We start from the raw sequence: 6,259 nt of genomic DNA on the forward strand, positions 1-6,259 counted from the left end.
TGTCAGAGAGAGTGATTGGCATTGGAATGGGCTGCCCAGGGAGGTGGTGGAGTGGCTGTGGCTGGAGGTGTTGCAGCCAAGCCTGGCTGGGGCACTTAGTGCCATGGTCTGTTTGACTGGATAGGGCTGGGTGCTAGGTTGGCCTGGCTGAGCTTGGAGCTCTCTTCCAACCTGGCTGATTCTATGATTCTATGGTTTAGTTTATTGGAAAGTCTGGAGTAGTATTTTGGTCTTGATGATCTCAGACCTCTTTTCCACCCTGGCTAATTCTGTGATTCTGTGATCCTTGTGTTCCCTTACCCAACCCTGACTGATTCTCTGTGATTCACATCAGTGCTGAAGTCTGCAGGGACAGAAGGGCCACAGCTGTGTGAGCAGCATCACCAGGGGAAGTGTGCAGTGTTAGGGGAGGGTCACCTCTAATGCTTTCAAACCCAGGTAGTAGCCCTGTGCTGTGACTTCAGCATTCAGAAATGAGTGTCCTGGGAAACCTGGGGAGCCTCTGAGTTCCTGTGGACAAAGATTAATCTCATTTAGCACCAAAACCTCTCTTAACATTTGCCTGCACAGCCATGGGGAATGCAGGGCTTAGGATGCCCCTTGGTGTGCCAAGTTACACCACAGTGTAAGTAGTCCACTTAGTTTGGTTACAGCATTTGCAGTGACAGCTTCTATCTGATTCTGCCTGCAGCAGGAACATTCAGCACAAGGCTAAACAATTGTATTTGGGGCTCTCCAGCTCATCCATTCAATGCTCTTCATGCCCACAAGTTGTGGTCAATGTGTGTTTGTATGTGTCTGGCACCACGAAGCTCAAATCTCCCCTGCTGCCTCCAGCACTCAGCTGGATGTGTCGGTGGCTCTTGGTGTTCTGATGGCTTCAAACAACTACCCAGTGGGTGATTGTTGCCCTCCTGCTTTATTTGTTAGCCTGCTGATCAACGACTGGGATTGTTTACTCTGGAGAAAAGGAGGCTGAGAGGGGAGCTTCTCTTCTCTCTTCTCTCTTCTCTCTTCTCTCTTCTCTCTTCTCTCTTCTCTCTTCTCTCTTCTCTCTTCTCTCTTCTCTCTTCTCTCTTCTCTCTTCTCTCTTCTCTCTTCTCTCTTCTCTCTTCTCTCTTCTCTCTTCTCTCTTCTCTCTTCTCTCTTCTCTCTTCTCTCTTCTCTCTTCTCTCTTCTCTCTTCTCTCTTCTCTCTTCTCTCTTCTCTCTTCTCTCTTCTCTCTTCTCTCTTCTCTCTTCTCTTCTCTTCTCTTCTCTTCTCTTCTCTTCTCTTCTCTTCTCTTCTCTTCTCTTCTCTTCTCTTCTCTTCTCTTCTCTTCTCTTCTTCTCTCCTCTCCTCTCCTCTCCCTTCCCCTTCCCCTTCCCCTTCCCCTTCCCCTTCCCCTTCCCCTTCCCCTTCCCCTTCCCCTTCCCCTTCCCCCTCCCCTTCCCCCTTCCCTTCCCTTCCCTTCCCTTCCCTTCCCTTCCCTTCCCTTCCCTTCCCTTCCCTTCCCTTCCCTTCCCTTCCCTTCCCTTCCCTTCCCTTCCCTTCCCTTCCCTTCCCTTCCCTTCCCTTCCCTTCCCTTCCCTTCCCTTCCCTTCCCTTCCCTTCCCTTCCCTTCCCTTCCCTTCCCTTCCCTTCCCTTCCCTTCTCTCTCCTCCCCTCCTCTTCCCTCCTCTCCCCTCCCTTCCCTTCTTCTCCTCTCCTCTCCTCTCCTCTCCTCTCCTCTCCTCTCCTCTCCTCTCCTCTCCTCTCCTCTCCTCTCCTCTCCTCTCCTCTCCTCTCCTCTCCTCTCCTCTCCTCTCCTCTCCTCTCCTCTCCTCTCCTCTCCTCTCCTCTCCTCTCCTCTCCTCTCCTCTCCTCTCCTCTCCTCTCCTCTCCTCTCCTCTCCTCTCCTCTCCTCTCCTCTCCTCTCCTCTGCAGCTCCCTGAAAGGAGGTTGGGACCAGGTGGGGGTTGGTCTCCTCTCCCTAGTAACAAGTGGCAGGAGGAGAGGAAATAGCCTCATGCTGCACCTGGTGAGGCTTAGGTTGGAGATGAAAAGAAAACTGCTGACTGAAAGGGAGTGTCAGAGATGGGAAGGGAGGGGAAGATGGAATGCCCATCCCTGGAGGTGTTTGAAAGAGGCAAAGAGCATAGAACCATTAAAGAGGTATGCCTGAAAAGCCCTCTAAGGTCGTTGAGTCCAGGGTTGTGGTGCTGTGGGCCATGGTTTAGCAGCAGCCTGAGTAGAGTTAGAGGATGGTTGGATTGGATGAACCTAAAGGTCTTGCCCAACCAAAATGATTCTGTGAGGCTGTTGTGAAGAACTTCTTTTGTTCTGCACCCTGGCCTGGCCCCAAATGCTCTTTGGTAATCTCAGAGAGCAGTTCACTTACTGATCCACTTAAACTCCTCAGTAATGAAGCCAGGGATCAGAAGAACTAAAGAGGATCAGGGTCTAAGCAGCAGGATACTGCGGACTGCATTCATATGCTTTAATTAGCACCATCTCTACAAGCAGAGGCTTTACCAGCCAAGAACAGCAGCAGCTTTAAGGAGAGTGCAGCACAGGAACATCTTGACAGCCTCTTCTGGAGCAGGAGCCAACCTGCTTCATACCTGAGCTCCAGCTGTGCCCTTATAGCTCCAACTTGGGCTCCTGGCAACCATCACTTGCTTCATGGCAGGTGGCTTTTCTAGGGAGAGCTAAGGAGGTGCTTGTGGTGGGTTAGAAACTGTCTCCCCCCCTCCACTAGTTAAAGTTCACCAGACTAGATCAGACAGCTTGGAGCTACAAAAACGCTGGGGAGGGACTTTTGAGGCTATCAGGGAGGGACAGGACTGGGGGGAATGGAGCAAAGCTGGAGATGGGGAGAGTCAGCCTGGCCATCAGGAGGAAGTTCTTCAGTGTGAGAGTGATAAGAGCCTTGTGGCCTTCCAGTATCTGAAGGGAGTCTACAAGAAAGCTTGGGAGGGACTTTTTAGGATGTTGGGTCATAATAGGACTGGGGAGAACGGAGTGAAGCTTGAAGTGGGGGGATTCAGACTGGATGTTAGGAAGAAGTTCTTCACCATGAGGGTGGTGAGACCCCGTGTGATGGTTTGGGTGTTCCCTGCCCCCAAACTTTGGAAGTCACCCAGCCTAGACTCAGCCAGCTCTGGAAGTTGGATGAAGCTTTGTATTTACAGCTTAGCTCAATACACAGGCAGATAGTTACAGTAGAGACAGTTATAGACAGAAGTAGACAAGGTAAAAGGTAATGCAGAAACACAACAGCCCTGCCAGAGACCTGAGTCCCCAGGAGGGGCTCCCAACTGCCCTTCCACCTTCTCCCACCCTTCTCAACCTTACCCCAGTCCCAAGGAAGAATGGAGGTTTGGCCAGGGGGTTAAGAAGCAAAGTGGATTAATCAGAGAGAGGGCAGAGAGAAATGCAGCTCAGGCAATGCCCCAAGGAGAAGAAGTGCCTTGTCTGTGTGTGGATTCTTGTTCTTATACATCTCAGCAAGCCTATGAGTGAAGTAGACATCAGCCTTGTTTGTCTTTCACAGCCTGTAATCTAGTTCTTCTCACCAAAACATTCTAGCTAGCTTCAGACCAGCACACCCTGGAACAGGTTGCCCATGTAGGTGTTGGAAACCTCATCCCTGGAGGTGTTTAAGGCCAGGCTGGATGTGGCTCTGAACAACCTGATCTAGGGTAGGGTGTCCCTGGCCATGGCAGGGGGGTTGGAGCTGGATGATCCTTGTGGTGCCTTCCAACCCTGAGTGATTCTATGATTCTCTGAAGTAAGATGAAGCTCTGTGTAGAGCATGGCAATATTTGCAAGCACACATACACAGTATGTGCAACTACTTACAAACATTTACCATTGGATACAAGTAGAAATAATACAGGCACCCAAACTCCCTGCCAGGCAAAGAGAACTGCCCAGCAGGCCTCAAAGCTATCACCCCCTCTTAGAATCACAGAATCAACCACGTTGGGAGAGACCTCCAAGGTCATAGAATCACAGAATCAAACAGGTTGGGAGAGACCTCCAAGATCATAGAATCATGGAATCAACCAGGTTGGAAGAGACCTCCAAGATCATAGAATCATGGAATCAACCATGTTGGGAGAGACCTCCAAGATCATAGAATCATAGAATCAGCCAGATTGGAAGAGACCTCCAAGATCATAGAATCATGGAATCAACCAGGTTGGAAGAGACCTCCAAGATCATAGAACCATGGAATCAACCAGGTTGGGAGAGACCTCCAAGATCATAGAATCAGAGAATGATAGAATCAAGCAGGCTGGAAGAGAGCTCTAAGCTCATCCAGCCCAACCTAGCACCCAGCCCTGGCCAATCAACCAGACCATGGCACTAAGTGCCCCAGCCAGGCTTGGCTTCAACACCTCCAGGGATGGTGACTCCACCACCTCTCTGAGCTCTGCACAGCAGGAAGGTGTCAGGGAACCTGCCCTAGTGCAAGGCTCACAGAAACACACAGTGGTGAGGTTGGGAAGGGGCCTCTAGAGGTAGAGTCACAGATTGACTTGGGTTGGAAGGGACCTTAAAGACCCTCTAGTTCCAACCCCCTGCCATGGAGATCATCCACTCCAACCATCCTGGTAGAGCATGCACCATGATAGACATTCCCCATGAATGTCATCTGACTCTCCTGGGACATAAAACTTGAGAAGCTCCCACAGAAAGTGGTTTCAGCAAGGTGAAGGCAGCCTCCTGGTTAGGCTGGGACTAACTTTTACATATATTCAGGACTACAATTACAGAAGCATAGAATGGTTTGGGTTGGAAGGGACCTTAGGCATCATCTGCTCCAACCTCCCCACCATTGGCAGGTTGTTAATAAGCTCATGAAGGAGTCAGAAAGTAACCCTCTGTGTTCTGCACTTGGGCCACAACAACCCCAAGCAGCACTACAGGCTGGGGACTGAGTGGCTGAGAGCAGCCAGGAGGAAAGGCACCTGGGGGTACTGATAGATAGTAAGCTGAAGATGAGCCAGCAGTGTGCCCAGGTGGCCAAGAGAGCCAATGGCATCCTGGCCTGCATCAGGAGCAGTGTGGGCAGCAGGACAAGGGAGGTTATTCTTCCCCTGTGCTCAGCACTGCTCAGGCCACACCTTGAGTGCTGTGTCCAGTTCTGAGCCCCTCAATTCAAGAGAGATGTTGAGGTGCTGGAAGGTGTCCAGAGAAGGGCAACAAAGCTGGTGAGGGGCCTGGAGCACAAATCCTATGAGGAGAGGCTGAGGGAGCTGGGCCTGTTTAGCCTGGAGAAGAGGAGGCTCAGGGGTGATCTTATTACTGTCTACAACTACCTGAAGGGACATTGTAGCCAGGTGGGGGTGGCCTCTTCTCCCAGGCAACCAGCAATAGAACAAGGGGACACAGTCTCAAGCTATGCCAGGGCAGGTCTAGGCTGGATGTTAGGAGGAAGTTGTTGTCAGAGAGAGTGATTGGCATTGGAATGGGCTGCCCAGGGAGGTGGTGGAGGCACCGTCCCTGGGGGTCTTCAAGCAAAGCCTGGATGAGGCACTTAGTGCCATGGTCTGGTTGACTGGATAGGGCTGGATGCTAGGTTGGACTGGATGATCTTGGAGGTCTCTTCCAACCTGGTTGATTCTATGATTCCATGATTCTATGTTTGGCATGCAACCAGGATGAACTTTTGCATCTATTTGAGCACAGCTTTCAGCTAGAATTTTCCCTCCCCTCCTTTGCCTGACCCTTGAGGAGCTTCCAGTATTTCTACCAGCCCTTGGCAAAGCTCCCATGGACTCCAGTGCAAGTTAAATTTGGCTGCAGGAAGAGACCTATCATTTGGTCTGTGTGGTGGTTTGGGGCCTCTCATTAGCCTTGGCTGCCCTCTGCTATGCAGAACAAAACAACCAGCTTCTAAAAGGGGAGGTTATTCCTCTGCTTGTCTCTGTTCTAACCACACAAGTGACCAACAGAGGTGGTCATCTCACTGCAGATGACCTGCAGATGACCAGCTGGAGCTTCATGGAGTCATTGAATGGTTTAGGTTGGAAGGGAGCTCAATGATCATCTAGCTCCAACCCCCTGCCATAGGCAGGCACAATTCCCTCTGGACCCTTCTTGAAAGCCACCTCTCAGGGGCACCATGTGAACCTGCAGGGCTCACTGCCTAGGACCCAGCTGTTCAATCCATCACTAAGCCCTCTTGAAATGACTCAGAGATGACCACTAAGTGACATTTAGTGGCTTAGTATCTCCCAGGTCGGTGTGTGCCCCACTTCCTTGAGTGGATCTGCTCCAGGGCATCTGT

This window comes from Pogoniulus pusillus, chromosome 33 (assembly GCF_015220805.1).
Source record: "Pogoniulus pusillus isolate bPogPus1 chromosome 33, bPogPus1.pri, whole genome shotgun sequence".
NCBI classification, from domain to species: domain Eukaryota; kingdom Metazoa; phylum Chordata; class Aves; order Piciformes; family Lybiidae; genus Pogoniulus; species Pogoniulus pusillus.